Raw genomic sequence first — 15,570 nt, forward strand, 5'->3', positions numbered from 1 at the left:
CCCTGCCAGACCAGGACCTTTTCCCAAGTTCAAGGCTCCATTCTCCTCCGCCCACAGCCAGGTGGGACTCGGAGGTCAGTCTCCCTTGTGGTCCTTACAGCATGCGTGCGTGCTCAGTAGTGTCTGACTCTGTGACCCCATGGACTGTAACCCGCCAGGCTCCTCTGTCCGTGAGATTTTCCAGGCAAGAATACTGGAAGCGGTTGCCATTTCCTACTCCAGGGAATCTTCTCAACTCAGGGGTCAAAACTCTTCTCCTGAATTGGCAGGTGGGTTCTTTAGCACTTGAACCACCACGGAAGGCCCTTGTGGTCCTTGATGGGATTGAACACGTTCAGAAATGGAAAGAGGCCTTCTCTCATGGGAGGGGAAAGGAGAAGCCACTGTCAGGGAATCAAACTAGAACCCTGTCTTTTAAGGCAGATGTGCATGCGATGTGTATACAGCATTAATTCAGTGTCACCGAGAATTGCTAACCTTGGCTTTGTTTCTGGGTTACAGACCCCTAACAGAGTGGAGACAATCTGTAAAGGTTCAGCTTCACTGTGTAAAGAAACACAATCTCCAGGCATTTATGGGATCTGGTCACCATTCATTGGGAAAAGCTTCCCAACGCAGCAACAATTACCCATATTGTTCAATGCATGGCTGTTGCCAGATTAACTCTGTTGTAAATTTTAATTAATTGCAACACAAAACTGTTGGCAGGGACTCAGGCATCATCCGTGAAGCACTATCAACTGCTCTCCACTTTGAGAAACTTCAGAGAACCTCGGCCATGATGGCAAGAAGGGTCCAGAAGCTTAAGTCCAGTTTGTGGCTTCTTGTGTGATTATAGCTATGGCAGGAATCTAACCCATTTCCCCCGATTTTAAACAGCAGAATTGTGGCACTCTTTTGAAGCTAAAATGCATTTCTGGTTGTTTTCAACATGTCTCTCCATTACTTATTGTTCGACCATTTTGCACCAACTACCAACCAGATGGCTTATATTCATCTTATTTACACTATTTTTTTCAGCCAAACAGTATTAATCCAATCATATAAACTGATCCATGTAAACTTCTTGCTGCCCCAGACCTACAGCAGCCTCTTCTCTTCCTTCTTGCCCTGGCTGGGTCACCTTGTGGTCCTCTGTCCATCTGTCCCAGCTCTGCATCCTCAGGACCGTTTCATCACTCTCCAGCGCCTCCTCTCCTTCCCCCTGGAGCCTCAGTGGGTGGTCCAGAGAGTCCAGGCTTGGCACCCTCTCTATTTCCGAGCATTTCCTTGCCTTGGTGTGGCTGTTGAAAAGACTGTTGGCTGAAGCAAAATCACCCATGAAGATGAAGTTCTGACCCAGCAGATGGAGGATAGCTGGAATTTAAAATGTCTGTTTGTCCTTCTTTACACATTTCCTGTCCCTGATATTGTAGAGCTTAATCAATTAATCAGCGCATATTTACCAAGCAGCTAAAAGGAACCAAATGTTTAGCGTGGGTTCTAGGGCAATATTAAGGAGCACAGACTCCCAACTAAAGAACCGTGTATTCATCTATTTAGTTGGGAAAGGGGAACTTGTGGGGAGGGGTAGAGATAAACCTGCAAGAAACTAAGAAGAAAAAACCACATACACACATACACACCCTCAGTCAGACTGATCATGTAAGATACAGTGAAGTACGATGGGGTGATGAGAGAGAAGCAAGCTGGAGAAAGATGGATCTGACAGGACCCTGTAAGATGGAGAAGATATAAACATGAACTTGAGAGAAGTCTGATCTTCAGTTCAGTTCAGTTGCTCAGTCGTGTCCAACTCTGCGACCCCATGGACTGCAGCATGCCAGGCTTCCCTGTCCATCACCAACTCCCGAAGCTTGCTCAAACTCATGTCCATTGAGTTGGGGATGCCATCCAACCATCCCATCCTCTGTCGTCCCTTTCTCCTCCTGCCTTCAATCTTTCCCAGCATCAGAGTCTTTTTCAATGAGTCAGTTCTTCACATCAGGTAGCCAAAGTATTGGCATTTCAGCATCAGTGTCAGTCCTTTCAATGAATATTCAGGACTGATTTTCTTGGAATTGATAGGTTTAATATCCTTGCAGTCCAAGACAAATTTTTCAATATCATGTAATCCAAGTCTATGCCCCAACCAGTAATGCTGAAGAAGCTGAAATTGAATGGTTCTATGAAGTCCCACAAGACCTTCTAATACTAACACCCAAAAAAGATGTCCTTTTCATTATAGGGGACTGGTGTGCAAAAGTAGGAAGTCAAGAGATAACCTGAAGTAACAGGCAAATTTGGTCTTAGAGTACAAAATGAAGCAGGGCAAAGGCTAACAGAGTTTTGCCAAGAGAATGCACTGGTCATAGCAAATGCCTTCTTTCAACAACACAAGAGAAGACAGGGACACCACCAGATGGTCAACACTGAAATCAGATTGTTTATATTCTTTGCAGCCAAAGATGGAGAAGCTCTACACAGTCAGCAAAAACAAGACTGGGAGCTGACTGTGGCTCAGATCATGAACTCTTTATTGCCAAATTCAGACTTAAATTGAAGAAAGAAGGGAAAACCTAGACCATTCAGGTATGACCTAAATCAAATTCCTTAAAATTATACAGTGGAAGTGACAAATAGATTCAAGGGATTAGATCTGACAGAGTGCCTGAAGAACAATGGATGCAGGTTTGTGACATTGTACAAGAGGCAGGGATCAAGACCATCCCCAAGAAAAAGAAATGCAAAAAGGCAAAATGGGTGTCTGAAGACGCCTTACAAATAGCTGAGAAAAGAAGAGAAGCTAAAGGCAACGGAGAAAAGGAAAGATATACCTATTTGAATGCAGAGTTCCAAAGAATAGCATGGACAGATAATAAAGCCTTCCTCAGTGATCAATGCAAAGAAATAGAGGAAAACAATATAATGGGAAAAACTAGAGATCTGTCCAAGAAAATTAGTGATATCAAGGGAACATTTCATGCAAAGATGGGCACAATAAAGGACAGAAATGATATGGACCTAACAGAAGCAGAAGATATTAAAAAGAGGTGGCAAGAATACACATAAGAACTATGCAAAAAAGACGTTTATGACCCAGATAACCACAATAGTGTGATCATTCACCTAGAGCCAGACATTCTGGAAGTGGGCCTTGGGAAGCATCACTATGAACAAAGCTAGTGGAGGTGATGGATTTCCAGCTGAGCTATTTCTAATCCTAAAAGATGATGCTATGAAAGTGCTGCGCTCAGGATGCCCACAAATTTGGAAAACTCAGCATTGGCCACAGGACTGGAAAAGGTCAGTTTTCAATCCCAAAGAAAGGCAATGCCAAAGTATGTTCAAACTACTGCACAATTGCACTCATCTTACACACTAGCAAAGTTAATGCTCAAAATTCTCCAAGCCAGGCTTCACCAGTACGTGAATCGTGAACTTCAAGATGTTCAAGCTGGATTTCAAAAAGGCAGAGGAACCAGAGATCAAGTTGCCAACATCTGCCGGACCATCAAAAAAGCAAGAGAGTTCCAAAAAAACATCTGCTTTATTGACTATGTCAAAGCCTTTGACTGTATGGATCACAACAAACTGTAGAAAATTCTTCAAGAGATGGGAATACCAGACCACCTGACCTGCCTCCTGAGAAATCTGTATGCAGGTCAAGAAGCAACAGTTAGAACTGGACATGGAACAACAGACTGGTTCCAAATTGGGAAAAGAGTACATCAAGGTTGTATATTGTCAGTGTGATCTTAGAAGAGCTGAAAGAGACCCCAGAGAATCTCCAGTCGAGGACTGTTGGCGTGCTGCAAGTTCTGTCTTGAGAAGACCCCTCCTGGTCTTTGTCCACATGTAACAGTGGAAGTTGAGGCATTGGCGAAGCCAGTTTAGACACACCCTTGCTAGGAACCCTCCTGCAGCCCCTCTGGACCCACCCATTCAAACCCTGTCCCTGAGCATCCACCCCTGATAGAAAGGGGGCTTGGTTTTTAGGTCTGAGATTGAAGCAACTGGATTTGGGTTTTTACACAAAATCATCAGACCATAGGGCTTAGATCCTAAAAAAAGACAAAACAACCAAGTAACTTATTCTTCTCATTCTACAGGTGAAAGAGGGATGTGCAAAGAACTTAATAAATTCACCCAAAGTGTCTTGAGGCCCAGGACCCAGTAGTCTGCATCCTCAATAATCCTGAAGTTAGTACATGAATGAACTTCAGGTTCAGTAGGGGAATACATCTGCAAGAAAGATTCCTTACATGAATTCTCCTTATATGACTTGTTATATGAATTTTCTTAATTGAAAAAACAGCTTAAGAGTCCCTCAAGCAAAGGGATTTCAGGGCCATCACAGAACAGGTGTTTCCAGGGAACCAATGATGCTTTCAGTTGAGAAAACCACACACAAATCTAAACTCAAGTGTTACCTTCCGACATGAAGAGTGGAGGATAGGAAAACACTTTCAAAGACACAGACCACCAAGGAACATCTCAGCAAAAAGTAAAAGAAAAACAGAGACAAAATATAGGAACACCTTGAAGGACCAGACGAAATGCTGATCAAGGTGATGACACGTCTCTGAAAAAAGTGCCAGGAAGTAGGATCTTTCTCTTCTTAGGTGCTCATCCTGGAGTCAGAGTATATCCTCAAATGGTTAAGAATTCTAGACACCCAGACAACAAGTTTTTTCTGTTCACAAATTGTTGTCCAGTTACTCAGTCATGTCTGACTCTTTGAGACCCCAGGGACAGCATCACAGCATGCTCCTCAGTCCTTCACTATCTCCCAGTTTGCTCAGATTCATATCCATTGAGAGTTGGTGATGCCATCTAACCATCTCATCTTCTGCTACCCCCTTCTTTTGCCCTCAATCTTTACCAGCACCAGGGTCTTTTCCAGTGAGACAACTCTTCACATCAGGCAGCCAAAATATTGGAGCTTCAGCATCAGTCCTTCCAGTGAACATTCAGGGTTGCTCTCCTTTAGGATTGACTGGTATGATCTCCTTGCTGTCCAGGGGTCTCTCAGGAGTCCTCTAGCACAACAGTTTGAAGGCTTCAATTCTTCATCACTCAGCCTTCTTTATGGTCACAAGGGCTCTCCACCATCTGGCTCTGTTTTATCTCTCTGTCCACATGTCCCCTAAACCCCCAACTGCCTCTGCCTCTATCTCTGACTCAAACCAGGTTTCACCTGTGCTACCAAATCTACTAACATTTCCAGGGCTTTGTCCTCCTCTTCCCAAATGCTTACTCCTTCCACTCTATTTAAAACTCCTCAGAGTCCAACTAAAGTCCAACCTTCTTGGGAAGTTATTCCAGTCAACAGTGGCTAAAGCACCTCACCATCTTGCATTGCTCCCTGGGTTTTATGAGCCCATCTTTCCAGCTCAGCTTATCAGCTCTTTCAAGGCAGGGAGAGCGGCAAACTCATTTTCCAAATACCCCACTGTTAAGGAGCCTGGTGTCAGCCTTCTAATTCATTTCAGCCCCAGACTCGTGCATAAATCCCTCAAGGCATCATCGAGTAGGTATTTTGTAAACAGAAAGAAATGTAACTTGAACAGCCTTTAGTCTGCTGGGTTTCCAAATCTTACACACAATTTATGCAAAACAAGTCATTCTGCTGGACCGTGTTAAACCTGCTTCGAATCTATGTAACTACATTTAGCTCCCTGTTTTTGGACTCGGAGAAGTAGCCAAATTATAATGTCCTCCCCCTCAGCACCCGCTGCACAAGAAAATCAGCAAACAGAAAGAAGCTGGAGTTGGTATTTGTTGAACAAAGGCCAAGAGGATGGTGTTTCCTAAGTATGTATTTCTGATGGCCAGGGCAAGGAGGGAGAACTTGATGCTAAGTCAAAGACAATGGGGCCATGAGAGGTACGGGGCTGCTGCAGGGTGCTGAGACACAACCCAACTGACTGCTCAAAGGTCAGCTTGAAAACACTTGGGAAATGGATCAGACACGGAGGACAGTTTCCCCAGCTCGTTAGCCAGGGCCTGGGGAGAGAGAGGGAGAAGCTTGATAAAGAAGGGCCAGTCAAGAGAGGGAGAGGCCTTATGTCAATATTTAGACTACCCCAGAGAGACAGATGAGACCTGGAAGAGAGGGGCCGATTTGTGGTCCAGAAAGAACGAACGAAGCCACCCAGGGCCCGGCACCAGAGGAAGCGAGCTCGTCGGTTGGTCTGAGGCTGACCGAAGGCTGGAACGGCCAAGACCCACACTCATGCCTGATACCGCTCTCAACAGGCTCAAGGAACAGCACAGTGGGTCTCGTTTAGACCTCCTGGGCTTCCTCCGACTCTAAGACACTTATTTATGGCCTCTTAGCCAGCAAACTTCAGTGTCTTTGCAGGAGACCTGTGGATGGTAGAACATAAGCTATTGCAACTGGGGGTTTCCCAGAAGCCCCTTTCTCCTGGAAGCGTTTGCACAGAGTGTCACTGGTATCAGCGGTCTCTCCCCATGGCTGCTGCTGCTAAGTCACTCCAGTCGTGTCCGACTCTGTGTGACCCCATAGACAGCAGCCCACCAGGCTCCTCTGTCCCTGGGATTCTCCAGGCAAGAATACTGGAGTGGGTTGCCATTTCCTTCTCTAGTGCATGCATGCATGCTAAGTCGCTTCAGTCTTGTCCGACTCTGTGCGGCCCTATGGACAGCAGCCCACCAGGCTTCTCTGTCCACGGGATTCTCTAGGCAAGAATACTGGAATGAGTTGCCATTTCCTTCTCCCCTCCCCATGGCTAGTAATGCTCTAAGCGTTGCTCTGGCGTCTTCAGAGACGGCACGAGCACCGGAGAGGACTCCGGGCTGCTGTAAGGAGCACGTGCCCGAGCCTCCTCAGACGGGCTGGCTGCCGTCCGGAGAGGGGCCGGGCCCACGGGGCCGGCCACACTGCAGGCTTTGGCAGCACGGGCTGGCCACCCGGGGCCGAGCCCCAAAGGAATGAGCCGGGGATGAAGCCACCATCAATCTCTGTTTCAAAATCCTTGTTAAGTTTTTGGTTTGGTTTTGTTTTGTTTAAATGTTGTTTAAACATCTCGGGTTCTGGGAGAGACGCGAGCTAAGTCCCTCACTTCTAAGGAACTCCCTGACTGCGGCCGAGTGTGTCTGATGAAGTATGACGATCTTGATAAAGAGGACATTAAACAGAAACTAAGTGTTTAATGTAAAAACCTGGCAGCTGTGTGTTCATTTCACTTAGTAATCTACCTGTCGGGGGATGGAGGTTTTCCCTTTGTTTTGATTGAAAATTCCTCTCTTTTGATTGGAAAAACACTGTCGCTGAGGTTCATTCCCCAGCCCCCTCTTCCCTCCGCGCCACAGAGAGATCATCTCTGTAAATGTTAGGTGTCCTGTTTGTATACCTCACAGAAAATACACAGGATTTCTTAGGGAACACGGGAGGGTAATTAAAGGCCAATTAATATCTGCTCTGACTTATTTTTACCAGTGTAATGGGAAAATGTACCCACAGTTAAGGGGGAGAGAGGAAAAAACAGAGGCAGCTCTAAGGATACAACCAAAACAATGTTAGATCTTTTGATGCCAACATGAGCTTGAAGGTCAAGGCTTACAAGTCCGTGCTGGAACAGTGTCTGGTATACAATCAGTGCTCAACGAATGCTTGCTGGGTGAGGGGGAGGTTGAGGCTTGAAAATAAAATAAGTGATGGCATATTAAGCCATGACTGGTGCTGGGAAAGGATACAGAATTGTTATCTAATTGTGAGATTAGCAACGTGTGAGGTTTTTAAAACACCGCTTTGAGCATGTCTTTACGTAGAGACATGCTTCTGCGTCAAGGCTCACACAGGTGGCACCACCACCCTGGGTTAAAATGAGATGTAATTCATGCAGACAAAGGCAGCTTGCCCCCACACTGCAGCCACACCGGGCCTCACCCATCACCCCAAGAGATAAGGAGATATATCCTGCTGAAATCGGAAGCCTCTTTGTGGAGCACCACTGTGGGCTTCGTTTCTCTGCTTTTCACGTTGACAGGGGTTCTTTTTTAAGGATAAGAATCACAGTTATCCCAGTGCCAGAAGCCCCATCGCCATGTAATGAGGGCCTCTGCTCATTACCAACCATCTCAGAGGAAGTGAATTATCCTGAAACTAAATCTAAAAATGGAATGGCCTCAGAATTATTTAACCCCCGCCTCCCGCACCCCATTTGTTGTCCGTAACATTTTTACCAAGAAGAACCTGAGGCTGTTTCTGCCTCTGACTGTGTAAACCATTCTTTCTATCCCAAGTCTGAGTTCTAGGGGTAGGGGCTCAGGCCCTGATCGGCTCACACCCAGTAAGTATCAACTCTGATGGAGCTGTGGATCAAGTACCAATTTCCTCCTCTGCCTCCTGACACACAGCCAGTGCTCACTGCCCTGTAGCCCTCCTGCCATTAACATCCCCGAGTTTGGCTCTCACCAATGCCAAGGGCTGATAACCATGTGACTGCATAAGGGACAAAGAAACTGAAATAGCTATGCCTCCTCTATTCTCTTTCCCTTAAAGGCAGGCCGGAGGGAGATTATGGGACGGAAGGAACCTGAGGCCCTGAATCACCACCTGGAGGAGAGCTGACCATTGCCTGGGAGCAGTTGCCTAGAACTGTCAAAGGAGGGAGAGAGAAACCTACACTGCCTTTGAGCTATGGAACAATTTGAATATTGGTTACAGCAGCTAGATTGACCCTAACATGACTCCATCAGTCTGCAAAGCCCCACTCTGAGTCATTAAGTAATTCATGGCTACCTGGGCCTCTGCGTCGCAGTTTTTCAGCCAATTCTACAATATTTCCTGGACTCAAGAGCTAACTGATCAGATCGACGCCAAAGGGTGACCCCCCCACAGAGTTGCCCCTCCATTATTTGGTCCAGAACTGAACTCCCAATTCTGGGGTCCAGGGCCACACAGCTTTATCCCAGGCTCATTCAAATGAGTAGAATCTCCCATCTGCTTTATTGGCTGACACCGTAAAATGTCCTGACCTCAAATGAATTTTATGTATTTCTACAAACATAACATTTCTTGCCATTGTTTAATTTGAGATGTCTTGGGGATTTATTAATAGTTTCATAAAGATATTTTCTGTTTTATCTGACTGAAGTATTTGCCTGGGATAAAAAAATAGTCTTTTTTTCCATGCATTTTTTTTTTTAATTCTCTCTTTGCTCTCGACGTTTGGGGGGCCATTAACCCTATATTTGACCAAGCCTCAGGTAGGACACTCATTCCTGGGAAGGCGAAGCAATCAGGTCAGAACCCCAGAAGAAAGGAAGAGAACACAGAAAAAGCATTGTTTTCTCATAGGAACATGATGTAAATGACAATCACTTAAAAACAAGTTGAGAAGAGGTATCAGAATTGTCTAAAACCGTCTCTACTCAAAGTGGGCCAGCATGGCACGGGCATTGGTTGGACATGCAGACTCGGGCTTCCCCAGACCTCCTGAATCAGAATCTGCATTCTAACCACCTCTCCACATGATGCATGTGTGCTTTCTGTTGTGAGAAGTTCTGGTCCAACCATCACAAAGATCTGGGGGTATAATTATTCCCTTTAAATCTTTTCCTCTCTGGTGTCATTAATCTGAATTAAAAATAATAATAATCAAGGTCTCCTGTTTACATGCATGCATGCTCACTCACTCAGCTGTGTATGATTCTTGGTGACTCCATTGACTGTGGCCCACCAGGCTCCTCTCTCCATGGGAAGTATTGCGGGTGGATTCTTTCACCACTGAGCCTCCTGGAAAGCCCCCCTCTCCACATAGCCTGACTAATTTGACTGAAGTTGAATTCTTCTCTGGATGCACAGAACCTAACCAACCTCCCTCTAAGTACCTTAGATCCTGAATCTGTGCCTTAAAATTATTTCCACCAAAATGACTAAAAAGCTGGAGGAATGATAAAAAGCTGGAGGAATCTCTCGGTCCCCATTTTTCTGTTGTCCATATGAACCTGAGGTGACCCTGGATCAGCACTGGCGGAGGGGAGACAAACCAGTCTTGAGGGGAGGAGAGAAGGAAATATTGTAAGCATGGTGGTATAAGTCCTACTAGTGGTTTTTTTTTTTTTTTTTAATGTACTTTTAAATGTCAAAGATACACATATATGGTTTAAATGATCTTTTTACTTAATATAAAACTAAAACTTCCCCATATAAATAAATATAACATTTTTTAAAGGCAGTATGGTACCCCATTCTAAGGACCTGCTATGATTTCTGAATCTACATCCTAAAAGACTGGAGTTAGTTACGAATTTTTCTCTCTGGAAGCACCACTCTTTCGCAGAAACTTCACCAACCTGGAAGCTCTCAGAACCCCATCCTTTTAGGTTTTTATGGAGGCTTTCTTTCACAGGCACTGTTGACATGATCCTTGCAGGTTGGCAATGGATTCAACCTCCAGCTCCTCTCCCTGCTCCCCCTAGAGGTCGGGGGTGGGGCTGAATCTTCCAGCCTCCAGTCACTGCCCAGTTCTCCTGGCCACCAGCTCCCATCCCCATTGACATCCAAAAGTCACCTCATTAACAAATACATCTTTGGAGCGCCCATCAACTAAGAAATTCCAAGGGTTTTAGGTGCTCTGTGCCAGAAACAGGACAAAGACCAAATATATATTTCTTATTATAAATCACAATATCACACTGTTCATAGTTTTTAAACAGAATAAATGGCATGTTTAGTATTCTTTCTCTTAATTGTATACATGTATATGCATATTTATTTATATCATATATTAAGCTCCAATACTTTGGCTGCTGCTGCTAAGTCACTTCAGTCATGTCCGACTCTGTGCAACCCCATAGACGGCAGCCCACCAGGCTCCGCCATCCCTGGGATTCTCCAGGCAAGAACACTGGAGTGGGTTGCCATTTCCTTCTCCAATGCGTGAAAGTGAAAAGTGAAAGTGAAGTCGCTCAGTCGTGTCCGACTCTTAGTGACCCCATGGACTGCAGCCCACCAGGCTCCTCCATCCATGGGATTTTCCAGGCAAGAGTACTGGAGTGGGGTACCATTGCCTTCTCCAATACTTTGGCTACCTGATGCAAACAGACAGCTCGTTGGAAAAGACCCTGATGCTGGGTAAGATTGAAGGCAAAAGGAGAAGAGGACGGCAGAGGATGAGATGGTTGGACAGCATCATCAACTCAAGGGACAGGAATATGAGCAAACTCTGGGAGATGGTGAGGGACAGGGAGGCCTGGCGTGCTGCAGTCCATGGGATCCAAAAGAGTTGAAGACGACTTGGTGACTGAACAATTAAACATATGTCCTCATATTTTTGTAAAACAATTCTACTATATTATACTTTTACAACCCCTGACTTTTTTCCAGAGGTATGACTCTTAATAGTAAAGAGTTTCTCACTTTGTAGAAGCTTCTGGCTATGAGAGCAAGTGCACCATGGTAATAATCTTTATGGCATTTAAATAACTGCCTGTGCTCTAACCATTCAACTCAGAGCAACCTTCTCCCATCCCAAAGTGAACAGTTCCCAAGCTTCTTAGGAAAGAGGCTCTTCACTGCTGACTAGTTTAAGCAGAAAAAAAAAAAAAGCCCACTTGAAGTACATTAGCAGAGGGAATGGACAGTAGAGAATGGACTGCTGGGTGATGGAGGTGAGCCACGTGGTGATGAACCACAGCAGGAGGCCGGGACCAGCTGTGTCTAGACAGGCCAAGGACGTGGTGGTGGAGGGGGCACCTGAGGGCCTTGGAGGACCTGCCTGTCCAGAGAGCCAGAGCCTGGAGCCGGGAGGAAGGTGCAGCCCTGGAGGGCAGCCCCTCCATGAGGGGCAGCAAACAGGCCAAGGCCAATGACCGGGAAGGGATCCAAGGGCAGACAGACCTCATGCTGGCCCAGGGCCTTAGTGAGAGCAAGCAGACTGCTTTGTGTTTCTGGCTTTCAAAACTGAAGGAAGGGGTTCACTCGGCATTAAATCAATTTTTGGTCCATTGGCCTTAAAAGTCAATCTTGCAGTTAAGTCACTTTGCTTTTTAAATAATTTTATTTGTATTTATTTTTGGCTATGCTGGGTCTTCATTGCTTTGCTCCAGCTTTCTCTAGCTGTGGCAAGTGGAGGCTACTCTTGGCTGTGGTGTGTGGGCTTCTCATTGCAGTGGCTTCTCTTCATGCAGAGCACAGGCTCTAGGGTGCTCAGACTTCAACAGTTGCAGCCTGAGGGCTCAGCAGTTGTGGCTCACAGGCCCCAGAGCGTGGGCTCAGTACTTGTGGCACACAGGCTTAGTTACTCTGAGGCAGGTGGAATCTTCGCGGACTAGGGATTGAATCTGTGTCCCCTGCACTGGCAAGTAGATTCTTATCTACTGCACCACCAGGGAAATCCGTCTTTGCTCTTTCTAGCTGACACGGTACCAAGTAGACTCACCAGGAAACTCAAGTTTGGGGACCATCACCCACAGAGGTGCCTTCCACATCCTAGCTGGGAATGTGGCCATGTGTACACACCACTGCTATTTTATTAAAAATACACTGTGACTACTGTTTTTCCACTCTGACCCCCTGCTATCATACTTATCCTGGTGCTGGGTCACCCTGGGTGGCATCTTTTAAATTATACTAAAGATAGGTTTAGCTAGAGAGGCATTCCATTTTTATTTGGTGGGATTTATTTATGGGGTCCATGGTCACTTCCATAAATAGCTGAATTGTTGCTTGCTATGCTGGTGCAGGAATGGTTTTAGGAATACGCCTACCGTCCACTGTGCTGACTCGCCCAGCATTGTGAAATGAACATGAGGGACCAGGGTTGCATTACAATGTATGTGTCCTGCAACACTTGATACCAGAAATATGTGAGGAGTGAAGACAAGTGAGGTTTGAAATGTCACACAGGATATCTGCCAACCATCTTACATGCAAAGTCCTGAACATCTGATCCCAGCTGAAGTCCCCTCCTTTCTGAAGTATATTTAATAATGCACCATATATATTTTTAACTTCTTTGATAGGACTAGTGTGAAGTGTCATTTTCCAGAATTCCTGTGTATGGAGGGGCCAGGCCTGCAGAAGAAGGCAGTGGTGACAGTCAAGGAAAAGGAGCTCGAGTAACTTCATGAGCTGGGGACACAGAGGTGGCAGGAAGCAATGGCAGGAGCAGCCGCCCTGGGTTGAGGAGCAATTGGGGGGACACAGGGTGTTGTGTTAGAGAATCCTGAAGGGAGAAACCCTATAATTACAAAGTCAAGGGCATGCAGGATCAAGGAGTGAGGTTATTTTCTTTTAATAGAAAAAGAGTAACTTAAGACTATATTTGGTGGTTAAGAGAAGGTAGAGATGGAGTGGCTGGGGACACAGGTGAAAACTGGGGGCCTCAGTAGCGTCTGTTTCCTGTGTCAACTGGAGAAAGTCACACTGTCTCTGAGCTGATCTGGAAAGCTGAGGCCAGGCTAGCTGTCTCATCTTCCTCCCAGCATTGTGAGAATCAGATGGTATATTTTAAGAGCACACGCATTGTAAATGATAAAGTACCTTATAATGCTAACAAACACAGGTTGGGCAAGACCTCCTCAGATCAACTATAAAAACTAATGGTTCAAACCAGATAATTCATGGAGGCAGAGTTCTGCACAGTCTCCCAAAATCATAGCTCTCATGTCCTGATTGAGTTTCTGAGTTAGGTAGAAAATAAGGATGTTAGTGGCAGGTTTGGGCAGTCCCCACTCCAAACTCATCTGCTTGAAAGTGTGCCCTGACTTAGGGACTCAACTTTTCCAGGTTTGGGAAGAAGAATTTACCTATCACAAGGAAGCATCACAACACCTTATCCTGCTTCCATTAAATTCTCCAGTAACTGCCCACAGCCAAAGAAACCACTGGCTACAATTTGGCTTCTCCTGAAATTCTGCACATGAAGAAAGCACATGCTAACCGTGTTGACTTGAGATGCTCTTGTCCATGTTACAGCAGTCACCTTCTACAAACTTCTATCACCACTCTCTGTCCTATGCACTAGAAATACAGTATATGCTACACAACTCTGAGGGCATCGTTTATACCACAGTCTGTGTAAAAATGTACCTCCTGCAACAAAACTACAACGGCAGGGACTGCTGATCAAAATCCAAGTTTTTGATCTCCTTTGCTAACACATACTGGGAAACAAGCCTGCCTTGCACTAACTAACAAGAACACAGGTGACATGCTTTCATGTTTCACTCCTCAAACTTCCTACATGTTCTTCAGTTTTTCTCTTTGGAGAAAAACTTTGGGAGGATAAGACAATTTTCAGGAGACCTTGAAAACTACATCTTCAGTTAGAGCCACAGTTGTCCCGGGTCTCTGAATGACTCTGTGGAGCAGGGTCTGACCTGTCTACCTGCCCCTCATTTGTTACATGAGCCAAAAATTTTGACCTTCTAGTGTGCTTTGTGCCACTCTACATTGTTTTGGTTTATTTCTTACAGAATTATCCTAAGAAATTAGCATCTTGAGCCATGAACCCGAGACCGAAATAACAGGAAGGAACCATCTGTGTGAAGACTGCTGGGCAGGAGGGGAAATGGGGCAGTGTGTCAGGCAGATATAACAGCAAGTAGCAAGGTGAGATTGGCCTTGGGGTACTGTCTCTCGTTCATACCTACAGACGTCAGTCCAGTTTTATCTATCCATCTCAGGAAGTTTTGTTAATGCAAATTGGCCCCTAAGAAAGATTATTACGTATGTCAACAAAACTAGGATTCTGAGGCCAAATTCGATAACTCCATGTGTGATTCACTTAGATGGATCCAACTTCATAAAGCCATTTTCGAGACCGTGGACAATGCACCTGCGCTCTGTTTGATCTTCAGTTAGGGTCAGGAATGCGGACATGCTCAGTGTTGCACTGGTGTCTACAAACGCCTCTGGGACTCGTGAGCACGCCCTAGATGGGACCTGGTGAGTCACATCTTTCCTGTTGTTCTCATCCGGTATTGGGGGCATCTCCATGCTCTAATCTGGGCCACTGCAAGCCCACAATCGGTCTTGTATTTTGCACGGTCCAGCGATCTCAGCGCCACAGTTCTCAATCCAAAAAGGCATGGCAGTGCAAGAGGAGTGACACAAACAGATGCAATTTTTCCCACATGGCCACGATCAGCCTCTCCTACAGTACCACAGAGACTGTGGCTCACACATGGGACCCGTGGACAGAGCCAAGATTTTTCCATATAATCTCTTTGGAGATCTCATCAGACTCTCATTTGAAGGAACTCAAGGGGAATTTTCCCAGTTTTCTATCTCCCTCGCCCCTGCCTCACTGCAAAGATAAATCTGATGGAAAGCACACCCGGACCACAAGCTGAGCTCCCAGGAATGACAGCACAGAGCCAGCCGCACTCAGGGCCGCAGGCAAGCTGCTGGGGCCAGCGCTCCCTGGAGAGAAAGGGGCTCCTGGGGAGCGGGCAGGTCGCCAGGCCTGAAGGGTGGCCTCGGCCAGGGTCAAGAACTTCCCACCGCATCTCCTCTTTCACTATAAAATAAAAGCCAGTGTGGACAGACCACCAGCCTTATGGTCTCCTAGGGTTATGCCATCCTACAAAGCTATTTCAAATGTCATTTCCTCC

This window comes from Bos grunniens, chromosome 19, assembly GCF_055505025.1.
Source record: "Bos grunniens cultivar Pamir isolate PY7600 chromosome 19, Bosgru_T2T1.0, whole genome shotgun sequence".
In the NCBI taxonomy this organism is placed as follows: Eukaryota; Metazoa; Chordata; class Mammalia; order Artiodactyla; family Bovidae; genus Bos; species Bos grunniens.